General features: G+C 38.5%; 1 protein-coding gene across 44 annotated transcripts in view; it reads left to right on the top strand.

Moving 5' to 3' along the window:
- Window positions 1-25252, top strand: part of PTPRD (protein tyrosine phosphatase receptor type D) — a 1647138-nt gene that overhangs the window by 436121 nt on the left and 1185765 nt on the right. For all 44 annotated transcript variants that reach the window (XM_074953350.1, XM_074953349.1, XM_074953347.1 and 41 more), the window contains one exon: window positions 9496-9602. The gene's annotated coding sequence lies outside the window, so the exon portion shown is untranslated. The remainder of the gene's footprint in view (window positions 1-9495; window positions 9603-25252) is intronic.

Raw genomic sequence — 25252 nt, 5'->3', positions numbered from 1 at the left:
TTCCACAACCTAAAAAGTGACAGGTTTCAGAGTAGCAGCCGTGTTAGTCTGTATCCGCAAAAAGAAAAGGAGGACTTGTGGCACCTTAGAGACTAACAAATTTATTTGAGCATAAGCTTTCGTGTTGCATCCGATGAAGTGAGCTGTAGCTCATGAAAGCTTATGCTCAAATAAATTTGTTAACCTAAAAAGTGTCACTGAATGGATATTTTTCTTAATATTCATCCTTCATTACATTTCTTGATTTCATCCTGCTGTGCCTGATAATGCTTCTGTGCACTGCTATAAAAAAATTCCTCTCCATTGTTAACACTCTAGAAATACCTGTCAATTTTTACTGTGCCTCTCTGCTCAGCCACTGCTTCACACATTTAGCTATAACTCTCTTCAGTCCCTCCCCCAACCTCCTGCTTGCTTTTATTGCTCTTCTCTCAACTTCCTCCATGCTCCATAAATTGATCTCTTTTTACATATGTCTTTATATATATAATCAAGAGAGCTAGAGAAACATGTACACAGAGGGATCACCCTTGAGTTCTCTACTTTTATTTGCCATCAGGCAATAATATTTGTCGATCTTCTGCACCATTAGTTACATTCCTTTTTAAAGTTTAATATCCCTATTATGCATAGATAGAGCTAGTACTAGTAGTTAGCATAAAACTCACCATTCACTACCTAGGTACCTGCATATCATGAAGGGGATCTTCCTATAATTAGAATAGAAAATTACACTGTACCTCCATCATTGCTGTATGGCAAAGGTTGAGATTTTAATGATTCCTTGTAGTATGTCTTTGCTAGCCACTGCCTTTCTCCATGAACTCCCATTTAACTTCTGAGTCTGGGTCTACTGCATGGGGATCTCTGCTCAGGGTACACATCAGAAGCAGTCAAGAAGTTTTATTGGTTTGACCAAGAAGCCAGAGAGCAGGCAGTAGTTAGACTTTTAATGGAATAGAGAAAGTCCAGCTATTACTTTTGAAAAAATAACAGGCGAGGGGAAATGGCAAACTCCTTCCTTCTGCTAGGGATTTGTGGCCTAGGAGTCTGGCACTCTTCTCTCAGAAATATGTAGAAGAGTGAAGGGCACAGATTGTCATGGTCGTATGTGACCTAAGGAAGAAGAAGTATCTGAGAACTTTAACTACAGTGCTCTCTTATTTCCTTGGTATAAGGGACAGAGATGGCATGCAGGAGAAAGCTACTCCAGAAAAGTATCTAGCCTGCAACCAGATATTTGGTTAAAAAAAACATTTTGTTTGGGGACTTCACAGGTTTGCATGCACTTACTCATGTTTAGCTATACTAGTTGTATGTGCATTTAAATTCACTTGTTTTTGTATCAAACATAAGTCTTCAGGATTGTTCTGTAGATGATCCAGTTATAACTTTATCTATATCTTTATCTTTATTTATAGCTTTATCTCTCTCACTCACTGTATGCTTGACTTTGGAGTTTCCTTTAGCTCTGCATTTGAACCAGCAGCAAAAAAATGTACATAACTCCGCTAACAAATTAAGAGGCTGCAACAGAAACTATTCCAAACAGACTACATTTTTCCTTGTTCAACTTTTTCACAGTATATTAATAGAAATCTGAAGCAGATTCAAGGAGGGCTATAAGACTATAGCAAGGTAATTTCCTATGATCCATGTAGCAGATATATAACCTTATATTAAAAGTATCCATTTACTTTCCCCCAAAGTACAGAATATTAGGATAAAGTCCAAAATGTGCAAGTCAGAATGTCACAAATAGTCATAGGTAGTGCCTGTATATTGCAGATTCTTTCTGTTTACGTAATCACAAAACAGATAATAAGTAGTGTTATGACTACACTCAGATTTTCAAAAAAGGAGCCTACACTGTGTTACAGTAAATCAAATCTTAGAATGTACACTTGCCTCCAGGCTTAAGCACAGCGTATAAATCCTGTGTCTTATACAATACAAAACCCAGCCTTCTGTGTTGAACATTATGTTCTTAAAATGTTTCACTTCTGAACAAATTAAATTACAAGTAATAAAGAGATCAAAACTGATTTTTTCCTAAAGCAATTTAAATGCAATTCTGCCTGTTAAGTACAGTTCAAATGTGCTTCACTACATAAAACTAAAGAATCAAATATACCTTAGGGTCTTAGTCTCAAACCACTGTATACTCAACAAATAAAGGATTTGCTCATTTTTTCATCATGAATCACAGTTAACATACAATTGCCTTCTTTTCCCTATTATCAAGCTATTGTAGGACCCCCCACTATGTACCTTCAGGGTTGTGCAATTGAAATAAAAGCAGAATTAGCTGGGAAAGAGATTTCTAAACCTTATTATTTTACTTGTGCTTTCAGAATTGAATTTGAAAACTTTTCAAAATGCTGGCATGTCATATAAATAATCTAGGGGCAAGAATACAATTTCCAATATACTCTTAACTATTACTTCAACTTCATTCATCTCAACAGGTTAGACTTTGTCAGCGAAAATGTTTTAATGCATTTCATTTTTTCTCGGTCTATGGTGTGTCACCAGCCACGTAGCCAAACAATGTGTTTGCTTTGCAACTAGTGTCTGACCAACACCTTCCCAGTTGTGATTTCTTTATCAGATAAACTTTATAAAATCAAGCATCTAACTTTTGTTTACAAGACAGGCAACTTCACAGACAGCTGTGTCTGAGTAAAGACAGAGTCAGAACCTGGGTAAGGAAAAAAAGATAAACATATGCTTGGCATTGTGTGGAAACTATACATGCTGCTATAATTTTCTTCCTTTTTCCTGTTCTGTTTCAAAGGATTTAGTGTATCCTTGGCTGTCTCACCTACTATATCCTTGATAGGCTTCATTGCTTACAAACTATGGAGTTGGCCCTGGGACTGCAGGCTAAGATTGTTAAGAGACTTGTTGGATTTGCTTTTTTATTTCTTATCCTCATAAGCAATTATGAGTAATTTGCTCACTATTATGTAATAAAAAGATTCTGTGCTACTCTAAGATAAAGTAAAATTATATTTTATTGCAGTAGCTGTCTGAGCAGTTCCCAAACTCTTCAGTGATTTTCCTGCTGTATGCATTAACATGTACATGTTTCCATGTTTAAAATTGGGGTAATTTATTTTAGGGAGACTATGGGCCCAATATGCAATTTACATGAGTATAGGATTATTCTTTCAAACATGGGGCTCCAGGAGAGGGCTGGTTTTTGTTTCGTGGGCTTTTTTTGTTTTTGTTTTTTTCTGGAAGTGGTAGATGAAGTATTTATTCTGAACATAGACTAAACTTCCAAAATATTTTGTATGGTTTCATCTAGTCTTCCTATTGCCTATTCATAAATAGTTTTCCATATTTTCAGGGGATAGGAAGCTCAGTCAATGAATGAATCAGTGGACAGACCAGAAAACAGACTCATAAAAAATGTCACAATTCTGGCTTTGTGACAGTTAGACATTATTAGGCTAAGACAGCAAGGTACCAATTCTATAATGAACTCCATGTGGATGGACCTCTGAGCCCACACAGAGCTCATTGCAGGATTGGGGCCCATGTCATTAATTTCTTGATAAACAGCAGTTCCGCAAGGTATGATTTTTTTGTAAGCAAAAGAAACAGTGCGAAACTAGGCTGTCTATTTGAATATCCAAAAGGCTTCTCATTTACACATCTTTTAAGTGCTGATACAAAACCCACTAAAGTTCAAAGGGAGTCTTTCCATTGTTTTCAGCGGGCATTGAATCAGACCTGAAATCATAGGGGAATGGGAGGAGGGACAGAAAACAAACATACACAGCTATAGAATTATAAAACGCATCTTGTATTTCTTTTGAATTCACCCTGGAATAATAATAACTTACTAAACCAAATATTGGCTGGACATTCAAAGATAAATGTGTAACTGAGAATTAATTTACTACATTTTCTGAATACAGGTTTCAATAGATAATACCTGAAAGAAAGCAAAGTCCAGTAGAGCATTTTTAAGACAAGGGGGGTAAGATAACATCTGTTATTGAACCAATTTCTCTTGGGGAGAGAGACAAGTTTCTGAGCTTACTCAGCACTCTTCTTCAGGTCTTAGGGAAAGGTACCCAGAGCATTTTTATACGCTCCTGTGTGATCTATTTGCACTGACTCAGTTTTCCTTCTTAGGAGACTACATAGACAATGATTTTATAAGCTTTACTGGAGAAACAAAAGGTAAAGGGGCCCACAGGAAACATTATTCTTAAACCTGCTACCAATCTTTATTATTAAGCAGGGGAGAGTATATAATGTAATTCCCAGCAGTTAGGCTTTTAAAAAAAATCATTAAATTTAAAATAAGAAAATAAGTCTCATAAGAAACCTATCTAATAAATGTATTGTCCTGTGGTGGTTCCCTTGCATTCCCTGTCAATGAAATGCTTTGTACCAATATTTTACTGTATTAACCATATAAAGCATTACTTTATAACTGCCTAAAGCCTATGATAGCATGGCTGTTTTTCTCTGGGGTTTCTCTCCTCTTAGTCACCCCAGCCACAGGCTCCTTCTTTTACCCAGTCCCCTCCTGCAGCCTGTAGAAAGACAGCCCTGCTCCTCCAGAGAAGGATGGACATATGAAGTCTTATCCAAAACCCTCAGAAGCCAAAGGGAAATGTTCCATAGGGCCAGGGCCCCCATATTCCTGAAGATGTAGTGCAGGAGAGGACAACCCCCGTTACTCTCAGGAGACACATTATCCCCCCCATAAATACTAATGGAGGCATAGAGGATTATGGTCCAAGACTGTCTGCTGAGAAATATAAATTTGCAGAAGAGAATGGTGATAGCTAATAGAAATAGGTAGTAGCCTGTCACAGATTAGCCTGTTTTGTTAGGAATATACCTTATGCAGACAATATGCAACAAGAAAATTCAAGAGTTAATTTTATATATTTACAGATTCTGATAAATAAAATGTATGTCTATGAAGTTCCCTAATTTCTTTTATGTATTTTTCAATTTTAAAAAATCAGTACCCATCTTTACATTTAGAAACTAGAATATGGTGCTGAAGGTTTGACACACATGTAAACTGTGTTTTAAAGCCTTTATTGCCCTTGTAAATGGAGTGGTTTATGACATTATTAGTACAGAACTTCAAAAGCCTAAACTAGAAAAAAGGCTTAAGGATTACAGAGGCTTAATAGTACATTCTTATATTTTTACTGACTATAAGCAAAGCATCAAAGATAAGTGATGTGATACTTTATTTTCAGCTAAATATAGGAAACAAGGTTTTTAAAAAAATATAAAGGAAAACACCATGATCTAAAGTTCTAGGGTAGGAGAGAAAGAGCATCCAAATAGCATCACAATAAGGAAAGTCCCTGAAGATAGGGTGTAGGTTCACAGGGTTATTAAGTTCACATGAGTTATTAACTGGGTATTAATCATGGGGTGTGTTTAGAGCCAACTAAATTATTAACAGGATGCAAACATGGATAAAATGTGTAGTATAGACCATGTCTAAAAGTTGGAATTGCTGGTGTGCAAGTTAGTAAAGAACATTTTTGGCTGTTTGGTGACGATCTTAGAGACACTCAAATATCTTGACACATGTTAGATAAACAGACAGTCTAATACAGGGTCATTTCCCAAGTACGTGGCATAAAGGACAATGTGAAGAGGATTTCAGTTGTATTACAAGAACACTATAAACTTAAATAATAGAGGATCAATTTCTCAGCTTATGTAAATCAGCATAGTTCTACTTAGATTGCTTTTTGTTCCATGTTTGTGCAATGGGGTCCTAGGCTGTGACTGAGGCTCCCTGGCACTTTGGAGAACACAAATAATTAATAATATTGAAGTCATTCTTGCTATGCCAATTTATAGCAGCCACAGATCTGGCCTATTATTATCAAAAATCTTTTTTTCTCCTGAATTACAGAATCGTAAGACTGAAAGGGACCTCAAGAGGTCTTCTAATTCAGTCCCCTGCACTCATGGCAGGGGACTGGACGAGAAACATTTTCTAGACAATCTCTGACAGGTGTTTGTCTAACCCTGCTTTTAAAAATTTCCAATGATGGAGATTTCACAGCCTCCCTAGGCAATTTATTTCAGTGCTTAACCACCCTGACAGGAAGTTTTTCTTAATGAACAACCTTAACGACCCTTGCTTCAATTTTAGCTCATTGTTTCTTGTCCTATCCTCGGAGGTTAAAGAGAACAATTTTTCTCCCTCTTCCTTGTAACAACCTTTTATGTACTTAAAAACTGTTATGATGTCTCTTCTCAGTCTTCACATTCTTATTACTAGAACCTACTTGTGCATCTTCATAATCCTATGAAAGCCATGTTAACATTCATTAGAAGAGAATGATCAGTGTTGCATTATTTCAGTGATGACTAAGGCAGGATTTAAGATTATTTATCTGACAAGAAATAATTTAAATTTAGCCACACTATAGATGCTACTGAAGTCTAACATAGCTGTATTCTCTGTCCATTTCTTTGTGTCTGGTTCCTGTCTCTCTCTGTCTCTGTCTCTGTCTCTCTTTCTCTCTCTTCCTCTCCGTGTCCATGTGAATCTGGGAGTATGGAACCACACAGCATTCTGCAGAATGTGTGCACATATTAACATTCCTGCTGAATCTTAAGCTTTTTATAACACAACTTGTACTCCCAACTGTATGGCGAGCTGGTAGTTGGGGCCCTTTTTTTCTGAAAATAAAAATGGGGTTTAGCCCACATGGCAGGAACATCTCAGGGTACAAGTCAAGAGACTGAAGCAATGGAGTTGCAGTTCTCCTGCAGCGGCCAACACAAGTAGAAGGCATCCTAAAGCTTTGTGCTTATTAGCTCTCTCACATGGGAGCAGAAGTGATGTTTCCTTCTGCTCCCTGCTGACAAGAGTGAAGTCCAGGCATAAGTATCTTTGGGCCAACAGCATCCCTGTCAGAAAGAGGAAAAACAAATCACTGGGCTCAGTGCCAGGCAGATGGTGAGAATCTGTGTGGCTCTGCTGATGGTGGGAAGAAAAGTAAATGAAGTGTGGAGGAGAGAGAGAGGGGATGAACTCTCGGTGAGATAAGGGGATGGGAGAGGAAGTAAAGAGAGAACACAGCGAAGAGAAGGAGGGAGTGAATGAGACAGAACACATGAGAATCAAAGGAGAGAAATGGGGTTCTGAGAGAATGGAGAAGCTTAATTAAGTCTGATCAGCTCTGCCATCCAGGAGGAGTGTGGAACATCTGTGGGCTTGGAAGCCAAAGAGCTTGTTTTGGGCTCTAAACCAGGAGCAGTAAAAGAGCACATCATATGTCTATTCCTCAACCTTGGACCTATCTGCCAGCACATACTTTGGTGCCGCAATTAAGTTGAAATCTCTTGTGCTGCTGTCTCTGTGTTTGGGGAATTCCAGGTGCTGATTCATGTTCTAAGCTGCAGGCCTATTGTGCTAATTTTATCCTCATTTATGGTTATTTCTGGAAATGTTGCATACCTGCAACTCCCATTGAAGCCTGAAATGAGGAAGGGGAAAAAGGGTTTTGAGAGCAAATGGCTTCATTAAAGCCTGGTGAAATTACATTTGAAATAGATAGAAGTTGCAGGTGTCCCACACCTCTTTGAATTTGGACTTCACTTCCCATACAATAATATTAATACGCTCTTGGTTATACATAAAAAATAGTGTGACTAGTCTCCCTAAGTTTATAACACTTACCTTCAGTGTAGAATGAATTTGATGAGAATTTACACTATGAAGGAAAAAGAGAGAGACAAATTTAATGTTTGTCTAAAAAATCAGTTTAATCTAATCTGGAACCACAAACACTAACACGCCTTACTCGTAATCATGTGGTTATTGCATAGTGTTACTACAGAGGAGAATTAAGGTTGTTTTGGTATCCTAACTGAATTTCTATACTTCATCATCTTTGGATTTACTTTACATTTAAATTTAACATTGAATTTCCTGGGGCTCTGATGATTGGGTTTTGGATAATCACAACATCACTGTATGTATGCATTTGGCCATAAATTATTGATATGTGCTCTCATACTTAACTCCACTTTAACATGAATTTTGTCTGGAATTAAATTTGTGGTTCATTCTTTATGAAAATACTATTAGAATGTAACATAACAATGTAATTCTCTCAGCTAGTTCCACAGTAGCTGGAAGGTTACAGCCTTGTCAGACTCATAGTGACTCTTTGACCAATATTTCTTTATTGAGTTTTGGTGACTAGCTGTATATCATTAACCATTCTGCTTCCCTGGCCTTATTACCACATACATTTCCTTTTATTAACTGCATACCCTAGAAATAGAGAACACTGATGGATAAACATGTACATGTTTTTAAGATAGCTGTGATTTTTTTCTGAACATTGCCTACATGCCCTCATAATTAGCATAGCATACAATCTCACCATAAAGCTGTTCTTTCAAGATAGTGAGTTTGTGAGATGATGCACTGTATGTTTTAATAGAATTGGGAGCTAAGATATGATAGAGTAGTGGGATGGTTTGGTTTTGTTGTTTAAACCAGAGAGGTATCTTCTAGCAGATAATATATAATGAAATTGCTATGAATTGTTGTATTTAAAATATTTATATCTGGTGAACGGTGTATGTAGTTTTCAAATTTTTATCTTTACTTATGTTTCTTTCGTTCCTTCCGTTCCTCTTCATTCAGAGTGCTGTGAAAAAGCTGTGATCTTCTAGTTATTTAATCAAAATAAATTTTTAAAATGAAAAATAAATATTTTATGCATTGTTTTACATTTCACCTTGTATTATATTTGTATTCATTTAGAAACATATTGGAATCTATTGCTGTGGCATCTGGGATTTTTCAAATCAGCAAAACCCAGCAACAAATAAATATTTGCCTTTCAGTTTTAAAAATCAATAGATCAGTTGTCTGTAGTTGTGCAGACTCTGTACTCTCTACTAGTTAGAGATAAGATGAGCAATGGAAAAACAATATCAGTAGTGTAAGACCTAATGCAAATGCAACTTTAAGCTCAGTTTCTTACTACAAATGGTACCCTGTTCTAATGTAGTGTGGTCGAAATCTTATTTTATTTTCCACTGTTGGATGTTGTGATTTGGTACACTTCAATGCCAGTGTTTAGAAATAACCTTAAGGTGCCACTGGACTCTTTGTTGTTTTTGTGGATATAGACTAATACGGCTACCCCCTGATACCTGAGCGTTTAGAAATGCTTATCTTAAATGAATATATCCTTTAATTAATTGAACTGTTATAAATGAATATAATACTTAATATATTTCGTAATAGACACATCAAATAAAATAAAGTATAGATGGCCCCATTCACCTATACACATGCTGTATTAAAAATTTAGGAGTTAGTCAGAGTCGGATAGTTTATGCGTCAGTCCTTTGTGTGTGTTTTCTGATGAACCCTTAATGTGACAGGCAAAGATAACATAATGAATTGTCATATGCTTGGAAGACCATGAAAAAAATGACTGACACAATATTTTTTTCCAGGTGGAATAAAAGGAAGCTGCTCTCCTGGCCCTTGATAATCGAGTTAAGTGTTTGACTGACAGAATGTTGGTGCCAGCATTGGAAGAATTGATCAGCCTCAACTCCAGGTAGGCAAAATTACAAATCTGGAGGTTTGTTTAAGACTTAATTTACAAAGTTTGCTGATTTCTAACAACAAAACAGAATTAAAAATTCAGTTCGTAATGCAGTGGTGGAAAATACCTTTATCTGTGCTGGTAATTCAGAGGTTCTGTTTTAATGTTCTGCATAAAGTTATCTTTGAAACAAAATGTTCTTGCACCATTATATAAATCTCTTTTCAGAAAATTTGTGACACTGCCTTCTGATAGGTAAACATAAGTACTCAGCTAAGACAGTGCCCAGTTATTTAAAAAAATAAAGTATGAAAACATTTAAACATAAACATTTATGGATACGTTTCAGAGTAGCAGCCGTGTTAGTCTGTATCCGCAAAAAGAAAAGGAGTACTTGTGGCACCTTAGAGACTAACAAATTTATTTGAGCATAAGCTTTCATGAGCTACAGCTCACTTCATCGGATGTATTCAGTGGAAAATGCAGTGGGAAGATTTTATATACACAGAGAACATGAAACAATGGGTGTTACCTTACACACTGTAATGAGAGTGATCGGGTAAGATGAGCTATTACCAGCAGGAGAAGGGGAAAAAAAAAAAAAAACCTTTTGTAGTGATAATCAAGGTGGGCCATTTCCAGCAGGTGACAAGAATGTGTGAGGAACAGTGGGGGGAGAGGGGAATAAACACAGGGAAATAGTTTTACTTTGTGTAATGACACATCCACTCCCAGTCTTTATTCAAGCCTAATTTAATGATGTCCAGTTTGCAAATTAATTCCAATTCAGCAGTCTCTCATTGGAGTCTGGTTTTGAAGTTTTTTTGGTTGAAGAATTGCCACTTTTAGGTCTGTAATCGAGTGACCAGAAAGATTGAAGTGTTCTCCAACTGGTTTTTGAATCAGACGTCAATGGACACACAAATTATTTTGGTTAATTTCAGCCTAATTTAAAAATCCTTTGACTTCCTTGGAAAGGAATTCAAAAAGAAATTTTTATCATTGATGGAAGTCCACATCTTGCTAAAAAATTGGGGGGAAATGAACCAACTCTACCATTTTGAAGTGATGTCACCAAAATACTAAGAAACATTGTTATCAACTGAATACAGAGCTAACTTCTGGAATTCGCAAAATTTGGAATCTACAGAGGGATTTGCTTTAATCATAATCCTCCCCAGTGTGAGACAGTCTCGAAATTAATATGGAGCAGTGGCACCTGCTGCTTTCTAAATACATTTTTCAGAGAAGGAGATAATGAGGGAGTTAGTGCGGGAAAGATACACTGAGACAACTGAGGCCTCCAATGATAGCCTATATGAGGCCTCCACAAATCAGTCTTATCAGAAATGGGTACATTGTTACGAATGTTCCTAGCATTGTTAGTGCATTTGGGGGGCGGGGAGGGGGAAGACTGTGGAAAAAGGGATGATATTTATGGGGGATACTCCTAAACAGAAAACAGCACAATAAAAGAATTGCCACACAAAGTTGACCTCATTTGAGAGGAACAAGAATGTTTAGGCTTAAATCTTAGTGTCACAAATGGGGCGGGGGGAATGGGGAAAAACACCAAAACATTTCCTTTATTTTCTTAAAGCAGTTGGTGGACTCTCAGATTATAAATATTACCATATACTAGGTACTGCTTTCAGCCAACCTTAAACATTGATTTGTCTAATGTTCAGTAAGTGTAAGTTTCACCAAATTGTCCAGAGAGTCGGTTGCCAGTAGGAGTTCACAGAAAGAGAAAAATCAGATTAGCCAAAGTAATGGTGGGTAGTTTCTCCCCTTTGTTAATACTCCCTCTAAATCCCTATGGCAATGCAACTCAATGAAATGGCTATAGGATGCCTGGAGGATCTGTTAAAAAGCTGAAGGGTACTGATGGATAAACTTTCCAACTAGATGAAAGAACAGAGAAAAGAAATGTCAGAAGGTGTTCAGATACCATAGTAATGGGTGAAGTAAGAAAACATGAATAGTATAATTGAATCTCAGCACTGAAGATACTACTGAACATACTCAAAGCTCAGCATGTTTTAATCCTTAACTGGTCAGAGGCTCTTGAAAATATTGCTTGTCAGAAGTGCTTGCAGTTAATCAGTCTAATGGAGGAAGCTGAACTGCAGTCCCTGGGTGATTTAAATCCTGGCTTTCCTGTACCTTGGCGCTGTTTCACCTGACTGTTAAGCATGATGATAGAGTTGACGTGGTGTGTTACATTTTTGCTCCGTAACTGGCCAAGGGAAACTAACCTTAACTCATAATTATGTATGCTGTATGATAAATAAAAAACAAGTCATCTTTAAAGTGTTTCAAATAAATGCAGGGAAATGTGTTTTTCCGCTCTGAGGTTTTTTTGTCTGGTGATGCATAGAGAAGAAAGCAACTTAATGAAGTTTGTTCTTGACTTAAATGGAGAGTAAGATTGATTGGTGGAGGTGTTCTTATTCATTTTTTTTTTAAAGTTCTATCCTACTTTGCTACATGTTACATTGTATGGGTCCCCATGAGGTTTTTGACACTAGTTGCGTTTTAAAGTTTCCTTGAGGGCCTTCACAGTCCAGCATCTGACAATTGATATGTGAATGGGGAGATTCTTCTAGTTATGGTATTGAGTTCATACACCCCATTTCTCTATTATGCAAAAGACCAAGAGGTTTTATTCAGTGTTTCTCTTTAAACAGTCTTCTAACTGCCTATTCTAAAACACCATTATTAATAGATTTTGTATGTTCCTAAGCTAATGTCATGAGGTCAGCTGCAGAGATGAGGACTGTTATTGTTATCACAAAGAGATTCTGGTTGTTACATATGAGGGTTTTAGTTGGAAGTGGTATGTTTTATGTAATATTGGTAAACACTCTGGAGGTTGGTCATTTCCTGTAATTAGTCGCACCATGAAATTGGAGTCATACTTGTGTTACAGGGTATCAGATATTTCAAAGGATGTTTTCTCTGTTCTGGTTACATGTTTATATTTAAATTACATGCTCTGCAAAGTCACTTTGGGTTTCTATTAAAATGATATGATCCTGTCCTGGTCTTTAAAACTATATGCATACTGGCAACCTCAAGCTTTAGGGTTACAGTACTTAATTTTGTGAATATAATACTTGAGCCAGCCCTTGCATGGTCTGAGAAGCTGAGGTAGTATCCTAATAATGCCCGGGGAGTGAAGAATCTTTGTATCACCTGACTGAGGTTGGAAAGGAGAGACCTACAGGAAGAGAGGAGTAAGACTTTTCAAAAAGGTTTAATTGGTTTAATTTTTTCTTGCTTTTGATTATATGTGGAAAAGTGTCTGTCATCCAAGAGTTGCTCATATGGAATATAAAATCATGCTGCATCTTTGAACTTTTAGGGAATGTTGTCCAGCTTTCAGAGACAATTAACCACATTAGCCCTGTGCAGTAGGCGAGTAATAATATACCAGTGTTACAGCTGTGTAAACTGAGGCCCTGAAAGGTACTCTAGGTCACACACAGAGTCACTGGCAGATTTGGAAGCAGAACCCAGAACTCACACCTCCCACTTCTCTGCTCTAATCAAGAGACCACCCATGCACTGGAACACACCTCCCAGACAGCCTCTAAGGGAGACTTAATTCAGGAGAATAAGTATGTAGTAATTCAGAGAGCTAGTTCTCATGAGATTTCAGGAAGAGCAATGCTAAATTATTTAGATATGCTTACCCAATAGAAAAAAAATACCTTATTTCATACTGGGCAACAGCTTGAACCTTCCTAAGAAATGTGATTTAATTCAATTTAAAGAGAACTACAAAGCTAAATCCAAAATGGAGAGAGCTACAGAGAATGAAATATGAAGGACATTGTACTAAGTTTGTTACAGATACTGTAACCTGCTCCAGACCAGCATTAGAGGCAGCCAGATGCACCTCTTTATTGGTACTTCATGACCACTCTTAAACTGGAATGCTGTAGAATTCCCCCCCGACACACATACAAGGGAACAAGTTGGGCAGACTAGGTGACAAAATTGCTACAGAATGTGATGCCTCTGATAAAATCTGTGATAAAGAAATTAGGCACATTGAGAACATGGGAATTAATTATACTTGTGCCTAGTCTTACAAGTTTCTTCACAAAAGGTCTTCAGTGAGCAGAATGGCAGGAATGAGGGGCATGACAGAATTCTTAGAAAATTTTCCCCACCCCGCCTTTACACTGAAATGGTGTTTACAACGCTTACAAGTGTCTTGGGATATGTCTACACTCAGAAGTTGTCGACAAAACTTTTGTCTTTCACGGGTACTTAAAAAAGCCCCCCGATAAAAGACAAAGTTTTGCGGATGCAAGTGACAGTGTGAATGTGGCTTTGTCGACAAAGCCAACGCCGCTCGTGGGGCTGGAAGTATTTTTGTTGGCAAAAGTGCCGACAAATACCGACAAAAAGCATATACACACGCTGACTTTTAGTGACAAGGCTAAAATCTCGGTGGTGTAGACAAGCCCTTGGAGAGGTAATCTGAGCAAAATTAGAGTAGGGTTATTGTTGTTCATTATTTGTATTACAGTCGCTCTCGGATGTCCCAATAGAGATAAGGTCTCCATTGTGCTTGGCACTGTTAAAGCACATAGTAAGAGGCAGTTCCTGTCCCCAGAGAACTCCCAGTCTAAATAGACAAGAAAAAACAATGGCAAGAGAAAGGAAGTATGCAAATCTTTATTTTATAGATTGTCATTTGCTCAGTACCCTAAAGGAATACTGTAACAGAGCTGCCAATTGAACCAACATATCCAGAGTATTAATCCAGTGCTTCATCCTGAATCTCTGGTGGGTCTGGGCTTAGATGGCTTCAGAGTCTAATGTTTACAAGCTCCTAGTGGACTCACTCGAGTCTTTCTAATTGAAAGTGTTTTATATACCCCTTTACCACCCCCACCCTCCGCCGCTTGCTCTCTCCCACCCTCATTCACTTTCACCGGGCTGGGGCAGAGGGTTGGGGTGCAGGAGGGAGTGTGGGCTCTGGCTGGGGGTGTGGGATGTGGGGTAGGGCTGGGGATGAGGGGTTCACGATGTGGAAGAGGGCTCTGGGCTCTGGCTGGGGGTGTGGGCTCTGGGGTGGGGCTTGTGATGATGGGTTTGAGGTGCAGGAGGGGGCTGAGGCAGAGGGTTGGGGTGTTGGGGGTTGTGGGCTCCGGGAGGGAGTTTGGGTGCAAGAGGGGACTCCAGGCTGGGGCAGCGGGTTTGGGTGCGCAAGGGGGCTAGGAGTGCTGGGCCCAGTGGTGCTTACTGCTGATCCTAGGAAGTGGCCGCCAGGTCCCTGCAGACCCTAGATGCATGGGAGGCCATGGAGGCTCTGCATGCTGCCCTCACGCCCACAGGCACCGCCTCCACAGTTCCCATTGGTCCCGGTTCCTGGCCAATGGGAGATGCACGGATGGCTCTCAGGATGGGGGCAGTGCCCAGAGCTTCCCTGGCCACCCATGCTTCTAGAGGCTGCAGGGATCTGGTGACCACTTCCAGGAGCCGCACAGAGCTAGGGCAGGCAGGGAGCTTGCCTTAGTCCCGGACCCTCGCTGCATAGCCAACCGGACTTTTAACGAGCCGCCAAGATCCCTTTTCAACCGGGCGTTCGGTAGAAAACCAGACACGTGGCAACTCTATCAACATTAGACCCTGATCATGCAACTTCCTGTGTTCTGGGGATGAATCATGATAGCGTAGTAAAGAAGGCTGTTATCTGTACGACTGGTGCCTCATTTGTTGCAGAAGTTGAAAGGTATGAGATATGGAATTGCAAGAAGCAAAAGGATGGTCACACTGCTAGCATTCAATTTTTCTGTCCAGGAGAATGGATTTTATGCCTGCCGGTGCCAAAGTTCCTATATGACATTAGGCAAGACACTTAAACCAACTTTTCACAGGTGGTCATTGGTTCTATTCTTAATTTTTTGGGTACCTGACTTAAGACCCTGGGGCTTGGTTTACAGAAGTGCTCTCACAGCTGCAACTGAAGTCAAAGAAACTGTTCTTTGAACATAAAAAGTTCTAAATAATATGCAAAAAGAAAAGGAGTACTTGTGGCACCTTGGAGACTAACAAATTTATTTGAGCATAAGCTTTTGTGAGCTACAGCTCACTTCATCGGATGCATTCGATGAAGTGAGCTGTAGCTCACGAAAGTTTATGCTCAGATAAATTTGTTAGTCTTTAAGGTGCCACAAGTACTCCTTTTCTTTTTGCAAATACAGACTAACACGGCTGCTACTCTGAAACCTAAATAATATGAAGTATTCTGACGAATCAGGTCACAGGTGTCTCAAATTGGGCACCCAAAATTAGTGGATACTTATTAATTTCATTCTCTGCCTCATCTCCCATCAGTAAAATGGGGATAATTTTACCCCCTCACCTCACAGAGGTTTTGGGAAGAAAGTAATGTTTGTGAAGCACGAGGACACTGAAGTGATAAGTACCATAGAAAAGCTTTTGAGGAAATTAATATTTCGGTCTACAGAGCAGGCGCTGAATAGTGTGTAGTAAATAAGACCTAGGCCACACATTGAACAATGAGGAAGAAGCAAAATGCTGAATAGCTGCTCATTAACTGTCTGTCCTGAGCACTGAGTGAGGCAGTGATTCTGTGGAAAAAACAGTATGCGGATGTGGTCATGTAATTAAAGACTGTAGAATAATGAATAAGCACAAGGGGGCCATAACTAAGGTTGCAAATTATGGCATTTCTTAATCTTTGAGTTCTTGACTTTGAAACCGTAATGTTTTTACAGAGGTTTTTTTTGTGTATCATGCACACCCCCACATGTACACCATTTAAAATATTAATGTGTACAAATACAAACTGAAATACTGACTAATTCAAAACAGTTTTTTAGTATTTTGCATGTCACCACTTGCTTTTAAAGAAAAAGATGTATTTTTTGGCTCCTGAAATTCTTTTATCAGAACTAACATTTCAAAAGCAGAAGTATAGTAAAGTAGGAAACTGTCATCAACTTCAAGCATTTGAAGTTTACATATGCTTTCCCATCTTAATTTCCTGAAGTCCTATTTATCCAATTTCAGTGGCACATATTTAATCAGAAATACGTGTTCATCTATGTGTCTTTAAAAAAAAAACCTTTAAAGTTTCCATATAAATGTGCTGAAATAAACAAAAACATGTTTGTGCTGGTACCAAAGTGATTTGAGTGGTTTGGAATAAAACATTAAAGGCAGCACTTGGCTCTCTACTGATCACCTTCTTTAGGGTAGTGTTTGATCTGAAAATTAAAATCACTAAAGCATATAATCTGAACTTCACACTGTATTTACTTGGACTAGTCTATCTCTTTTAATTAGTCTTAAAGATACTCTGTTGCTTTTTTCTTTCCTCCTACAATTGCCTCTAATTAGCAAATACAAATAAGTCTGCTACCTACAAGCAGGATGTCTGCAGGTAAACATTTCTTTAGAAATGATTAATTATCTTTCTTTGATAAGGTATGTTTTCAATAATTCGTAGGAAATAAATTCTAAGTGCTTGACTAAGTAGCTTAGTGTCTCAGACCAAACACATTGACAGCATTTTAGTACCTCTCTATATCCCAGACCTTCCAATCTTGGATATGTAAGAGTTGCATTTATTTTTAAGAGCCATCTCAATTACTGTAGTCTAATAAATCATTAATATTCAGACAGTGAAAATATAAATGGCAGACAGCCTGTATGCACATAAATGTATCATTGCTTACAGAGGCAGAAATCATGTATTTAAGTATTCACTGGTTTAGAGGATATCATCAATAAATATAACACCTGATCCCCCTTTATATCCAACACATTTACTAGCGTTGTGAACAACTCAGCTGTAATGCAAAGGGGTAATCAAATGGCTAATACAAACTTGTTTCCAGTTTTGCTTTGGCTGAGTTTGTGGCTATTGAGTTTTGATTTGAATTCTGGGTTCAAACAACCCAGACATCAAAGTGACTCCATCTAGAACTGCTGAGTTTCATATTTTCCCCATAAAACTTTAAATCAGCCCAAGTTTGAGCACATCTCAGCCTTAGTTCACTTAAATCTCACCCTAACTTCACTAAAAGATTTGCAAGCCTCCGAATTTTCCAGAAAATTTGGTGTGAGTTTTTGGTTTGTAATGAAACTAATGAAGCATGGCATAATTCAGACATATAGGCCTGCTCAGGATATCACGTAAGCAAGTGCTTAAATGCTCTTGATTAGGAAGGGATTTAACCCCATGTTTAAATGTTTTCCTGAATTGGAGCCTACGCACACAGGTCCATACACAAATGCACACACACTCTAAAGTCATTTATGATGTAATACAAATCAGATACTGTACCACATGAGATAGCTGGAGGGAATGTCTGACAGGCTAAGAGAAGAAGCCACCCAGAACAAGAAAATGCTTTCGGACAAAAGTGAGCCCGGGGAGGTAGAGCTGTGTGGAAAACAGACATACTGTTTTATTTCTCAGTTAAATGGTTGCGTTAAAATAATCTCTCTCATAAATATAAAGGTGGCACATTGTCATGTGTAATAGCAATAGCCTGTGTCGCTGTATGTCCTGGTTTCACACTGTATTTCCTGAAGTGTTGTGTGGTAGTATAGTAGTGCCATGTTCTGTTTCAATAAAATTCATTGGTGCATCTTTCACCTCCATGGTGGCTGTGTTTCAGTGATGAGTAGAGCCAGGCAAACTTTTTCAGACAAATAGTTGCAGGTCAACGAAAGCTCCATTATTTGGCAAATAAACTATGTGTAAATTTGACATTAATTTGCCAAATAGTTTCAGCCAAAAAACTTGGGGCGCTAGATTCACAAAGGGACTTGGTAGTGTTCACAAACAGTTGAAGGAGGAGATTGTGGTGACTCTCCCTTCCCCCCATCACCTTGAGCCTAATATTTAAGACACTCACCCAATGTGGGAGATGCAGGTTTAACTCTTTCCGCCCTGCCCCATGTAGACCAGGAAATTGAACTTTGCTCTCCCACCTCACAAGAGCATGTCCTAACCAATGGAGTGTTCTGGGCCAGATCTCTGTCTTTCCCATTGAAGCTATTCCACTTATATAAATAATTACGTTTTCATTGGAGTGGGGACTTGAACTTGGGCTTTCCCCTCCCAGGTGAGTGACGTAATCACCAGTCTATACTGCCAGTCTTATACTTGCTCTCTCTCGGCCCAACGACTACTCAGGTATTCTATACAAAGTGGAACAGCTTCAATAGGAGAAACTGAGAGAAAACTCACCCCAGAGTACCCCACAGCTCAGTGGTTAAGACACTCTCTCCGTAGGTGGGAGAGCTGAGTTCAAATCTTTTCGACACATCTGGCAGAAGGGGGAATTGAATCTGGATCTCTCACATCCTGGATGAATGCACAAACCATTGGGCTAAAACTATATAAGGGAAGTGGAACTTCACTGACGCGTTTGGTTTTTTAATGTTCAGATTAGCTGGTGATGGAATGGGGAAAAGACAGCTGAGACATAAAAATTGGATTTCTTCCTATGGTGAAGAGCAAGTAGGCCTTAGTGGGCAGGTTTCTTTAGGAAGCATGAGATTCCCATTGAATTTGAGTGTGACAGATGGGGTACCATCTGTAAAGAAATCTTAGTTGCTATCTTAGTATTATTGAAAATATGGAATTATTGAACATAAGGAGATTTTAAGGGTATGACTGAAGGAAATTAACTTTTTGACTCAGAGGTAAGTCATGAAATTCAGAGGTATAGGAAAAGGTGATGGGGGAAGATAATATTGACCTGTTGAAAATTTTGTGCACAATCCTGAGATAATTGATTATTGGGAGGAGGAAGCCGAAGTTCAAGTCCATGATCTAATGAAAATATAATTATTAATGTAAGTGGAATAGTTTCAACAGGAGAGAGAGATCTGGTCCAGAATGCCCCCATTGGTTAGGGCATGCTCTTGTAAGGTAAGAGATCTAATATTCAATAAAGTGGGTACATGTTAATAATTCAACTCAGATTGGGGGAAAAGCTAATTTTTGCATAAAACTCCCCTGATGATATACGTAATTCAAAGGAGCATTTGAAATTAATATGGGAAAGGACAGGAGTTGGTCAGCTACCTGCTCAGGAAAACAAAAATGCATGTAATATGTTTATAAATGCAAAATAATGCACATTGGAAAATATCTCAACTATACATACAAAATAATGGGATCTAAATTAGATGGTACCACTCAAGAAATAGATGTTGGTGTCATCATGAATAGTTCTCTGAAAATATCTGTTCAGTGTGCAGTGGCAGTCAAAAATGTTAACTGCATTTTAGGAACCATTAGGAAAGGGATAGCTAATAAGAGAGAAAATATCATAATGCCACTATATCAAGCTATAGTATTCCCACTCCTTGACTACTGCATGCAGTTCTGGTTGCCCCAACTCAAAAAAGATGAATTAGAATTGGAAAAAGTACAGAAAAGTGTGACAAAAATTATTAGGAAGATGGAACAGCTTCCATATCAGGGGAGATTAAAAAGACTAGGACTGTTCAGCTTGGAAAAGAGAAGAACAAGGGGAATATGACAGAGATCTATAAAATAAAGAATGGTATGGCGAAAGTGAAGAAGGAAGAGTTGTTTTCCCCTTCATAATAACACATGAACCAGTGGTCACCCAATGAAATTAATAGGCAGCAGGGTTAAAAAAAACAACAGGGATGTACTTCTTCACATAATGCACAATTAACCTGTGAAACTTGTTGCCAGGGAATGTTGTGAAGGCCAAAAGTATAAACGGGTTCAAAAAAGAATTCATTAAGTTCACGGAGGATAGTTCTATCAGTTGTTATTAGCCAAGATGGGCAGGGATGCATCCCCGTGCTCTGGATGTCCCCAAATCTCCAACTGTCAGAAGCTGGGCCTGGATGACAGGGTCACTTGATAAATTGTCCTGTTCTGTTCACTCTATCTGAAGCACCCGGCACTGGCCAGTATCAGAAGACAAGATTCTGGGCTAAGTGGACTGTCGATCTGATCCAGTGGGGCCATTGTTATGTTCTTATTGAATGAAATTGTTACATATAATTTGGGCCTCGGTAGACCCAAACAATAATAAAAGCACTGACCAAGATATTGCACTTGTGCAAAAATTGGAGTTTCTTTGTGAAATCCTAGGGTGTCTCTGCCTTGGACTCCCTCAGTAATTTGTAATACAAGCTTGCACATGCACATTTCAAAGACCTATAGAACACATCTCTCCAGGATTTAAATGTGAAAGCTCACTGACACTGGGGTCCAGAATTATGAGGTGCTACAGTGTAGAGTCATCAAAGGCTATCTCCTGAAATGTGAGCTTTTATTTGATGTCAAGGATTCGGGACCTAACTAGGTGAGGCATGGGAGTTCTAGACCGAAGTATGCTTTTTTTTTGGTACTGTTTATCTGATCTTGGTATTCTAAGAAACTAGGTTTCTTTTAAGTCATTTGGATCTGAGTGTGTTTTGGGAACGATTCACTGCAATCCATTCTTAGTGGCCAGGAAAACAAGCTTGCCAGCTGATGAAAAACAGATGTGGGGGAATGGAATGTGTAATGGTTCCCTTAATGGTTAGAACCAGACCCCCAAAACAACAACAACAAATTGTATGATAAAATAGAACAAAAAAAAATCTGAAAATTGACTGAAAACTGGATTTCTAGAACAGTAATTTAGTGGTTAGAGAAAGGAATTGGGGCCAGGATGTTTTAATTCTATTCCTGCCTCTGCCAAAGGTCTGTTTGTAATGGGAACTTTGGCAAGTAACTTAAGTCAAAATTTTACTTTTGAGTTCTTTAAGCTATGTATCAACATACACACTTCTGCACTTAATTAAATGACTTGTTTTGCAGAGATGCCAGACATTGGTGGGCGCTATGATCTTTAAGCACTGGTGGAAAATCAGGCTACTAATAGAGATCCATAGCATAGAATCACAACGCAATGGCATATCAGATTAGACCAATGATTCATCTGGTATGGTATCTTTTCTCCAACTGTATCTAGTTACTTGATGCTTCAGAGGAATTGTCTGTGATGGACAATTATGGAATAACTTTCCCACAGGATACATTTCTTACTAACTCAGTTAGTGGTTGGCTTATTTTCCTGAGGCATGAACATGTTATGATTTTATCTTGTATTGAATAAATCTATGTATCTATGCATTTTATCTTATGTAATGTAACTGGGGATGTTGTCATTATCCAAATGCAAAGCGTTAATTTATAAATTTTATTATGATTTTAGAGGTATGAATGATTCCAGTGATATTCTCAATGCTTAAACTATGGAAAACCACAGAGCCAGCAACACCTCTAAAAATGAAATTAACTTTTAAACTGGGTCCACTTAACTATCTAGTCCTGCTAAGTTCTTGGATTCAGTGTTGTCTTGTAGTAGTGAGTTCCACAAGCTGATAATGCATTATGTAAAAAAATGTTTCCTGAATATGCATTTAAGAACCGAATTTGGGCACCAAAATTTGAAAAATTTGGTCTCATCCTTGCTATATTTCTCAACTGTAGATAAAGAGAAGAAAATCTATTTTGCAGGATTTTTTTTAAGGATTACTGTAGACCTGCAAACTAATTTTTAAATGTTAGCTGTTCAGGCAAAAATCTTAACATGAAACTTACTATTCCATCACACATCAAAACTGTATTCTCTCACCACTTCTTAGCAAAGATTCTGTAGCAAATTTTAAGGTGAGGTCTGATATTAGTAAGTTAATTAAAGAACCAAAAACATTCTACTATATATTTAGTAATATTTTTAGGGTATTATCATTAATATAATTAAAATTAATCTACTGTTGATACAATGTATGAACTTAGTACATTTGGTGATACATTGCCATTACTTTTTTACTGAGGTCCATTCACTAACTTGCTAGCTAGAAAAGTACAGTATTTCTCAAGGAGTGTCTGAGTCATTGGTGTGAATTATCTGGATTTTATTATATTATTACAGTCCTCTGCCACTTCCCCCAAAATAAGGTGGGAATATTTTCTAAGAATATTTTGCTAATTTTTATTGCAACTCTTAAGGGACCTCCTGTCTCTGTAGTAAGTGAAGAAACATCAGACACACCATGTACAATACTTTGTCTTTCGATAAGAGTACTATTCAACTTCCCAAAATTAGGGCTTGTCTACATGATGAATTAGTTAAATTGAACTAAGTCCACTTTACTTCTGAATGAAAGCATCCACACACTGAGTTAATGTGCTTTAACAAATGCACTTCAGATTCACACTTTTAGTTAATTTGGCTTAATTTTTGAGTCTCTCCGGATAGACAAGCCCTTACAATGACTGTTGGGGATGGGGACTCCTTAATTATGAAATTCTGGTGACTTAAGACTGTTTGCAAAATAACTTGTTTCAGTTAGCTACCTATCTCATATGGCACACTAGGATACTATGCGTCTTCCAATCACTCGGATCCACCCTATAGATAGCTGTGGGTTTTTTGTTGTTGTTGTTTTTTTGGGGGGGTTGGGGGTATTTTTGTTTTGTTTTTTTTGCTAGGGGAAAAAAACTCATACCTAATCGTTGCCAAAGAAGAATGTAGCCTGACGTCTCATTAAGTTACTCCTTGGTTTTTAATTAAAGGTAAACAGAATTGTTGACAACACACGTTGTTTTCTTTCATGAGCAGTAAGAGCCTGATTATTTGAGGTGTCCTCTAGTGCCGTCAGTTCCCTCTGAAGTCGAGCAGGAGCAAACCCTAACATGAAGGGTGTCAGATACATAAGATTAAAGAACACAGCCATGTTGAGGCACCATACCTTGTCATGTATATGTATGCATTTATTTGTATTGCTAGAGACTCCAGTCAGATGGCTAGATATGGCTTGCACCTACCCAGGTGCAACCCCTAGAAGGTTCTGTGACTCAGAGACACAACTCTGGATGCAGTTGTCTCCTGGCTTCCCCTTGCTCTGGACTGGTAGTAATTTGCTGCTGTTCACTGTGGCGCTTTCCTCAGGGCAGCCTGGAACCATAAGCCACTGTTACCGCTTTGTCTTAGCAAGAGTGAGCTTTGCTAGAGATTAGATTGTGCACCAGCTCCCTGCCACACCGGTCTGTCTGCTTCACCAGCCAACTCCTTGAAATTCTGCTACACTTTACCTTGCCTTGCAGGCAACAATCTGTGTATCCTAGTTCCCTCTAGACATCTCTCTGTAGTGTCCAGTCTCACTGGACATTCTCAGAAATTATTAACATTGCTGCCTCCAAAGAGACAGTATAAACACGAGTCAGTTGGTTTAACTGAAGACTCACACTTAATTCAATATAACAACACTGAGATGGTTTATAGTAAACCTTAAAATAAGTTTATTAACAAAGAATAGAAATGTAAGTGATACTAAGCTGTCGAGGCTGATTCCCCACTCTGGCACTTTGAGTGCAGAAGGTGAGGGCCTGCAAGGATTCTAAAAATTAATACTGGCCACTCCAGGCTGGTACTAAACTCCCAAGGTTACAGATTTTCTCTGACTTTGGATGGGTAGATGCTGCCACCACCCAAGTGCATAGAAAACCATGTGAGAACCCAAGAAGGTGCACTTGGGAATTCCTTCCTGTGGGGTAATCTCAAGCCCTTTCACCACCACCCCCTTCCAGGAAAGATCTGAGAAAGAAAACAAAGGAAATCAGCTGTTGCCACCAGCTAATTAAACAACGTATGCGCAAACCTCCTAGTACACTAATCCTGTTCTTAAAAAAGGTAAATTTTATTAAAAACAAAAAGAAAGAAAATACATCGGGAACTTAGGCTATAGCTAGATTTAAAAAGAGCAAATATAATAATTAAGCATCAAGAATGGTGTTTCTTGGGGTTAATGATTACAAGAAAAACGAAACCATTTGGGGGTTAGCACAGAAATAAGAGATAAACCTAACCGCGTCTTTCTAGATATTTCCTGATCTACTTACATATATGGGGTTTCAAATGGAGTCATTCTAGGTATGATCTGGTGATTTGCATACCTGGTTTACAGCTTTTTACAGCATAGCTCCAACCCTGTTCTGCTCTGTCCCCTCTTTCCGGAGAACAACAGACAGACAAAGGGAAAGTTTCCCCCCGATTTTAAAAAGTTCTAGCCCTCCCATTCACTCTTTTGGTCACTCCCTTCCTTTTACCTATAGGCTTTTTTTAACCCTTTACAGCTAAAGCAAGTAGAGAATAACTAACAACAGGGATTTTGTAGCTAACTGGCTGGCTGGATGTCCATAAAAGGGAGCTACTCCTCCTCCCCCCACCACACCATTCATGTATCACATAAGCAGAGATAAGAAAATGGTTACCAACAAAACAAGGAAGCTTTCTAGTGACTAAAACTGAATTTTATCAGGTTACAATCTTTGTCTAAGTTGTTTTCTCACTTATATCAAGTTACCAGCATCTCCAGTCCTCTTAGTCACGGCATTCAACTTTCACAGAATTAGAAGGTGCTGTCCCCATTGTTCCCTAAGGTCTTGGCTACACTTGCATGTTAGAGCGAATTAAAGGAGCCCCGGGTGCACTAGCTCACTACCTGTCCACACTGCAAGGCACGTAGAGCACTCTGACTCCGCGGCTAGAGTCCTCCTGGTATTCCACCTCGGCGAGTGGATTAACATTTGATGCGCCCCCACTGGAGCACCATGGCGC

The sequence above is a fragment of the Natator depressus genome, chromosome 5 (assembly GCF_965152275.1).
Source record: "Natator depressus isolate rNatDep1 chromosome 5, rNatDep2.hap1, whole genome shotgun sequence".
Classification (NCBI taxonomy): domain Eukaryota; kingdom Metazoa; phylum Chordata; order Testudines; family Cheloniidae; genus Natator; species Natator depressus.
Note: the sequence above shows the minus strand (reverse complement) of the source record. Positions and strands in the feature narration are given on the sequence as shown.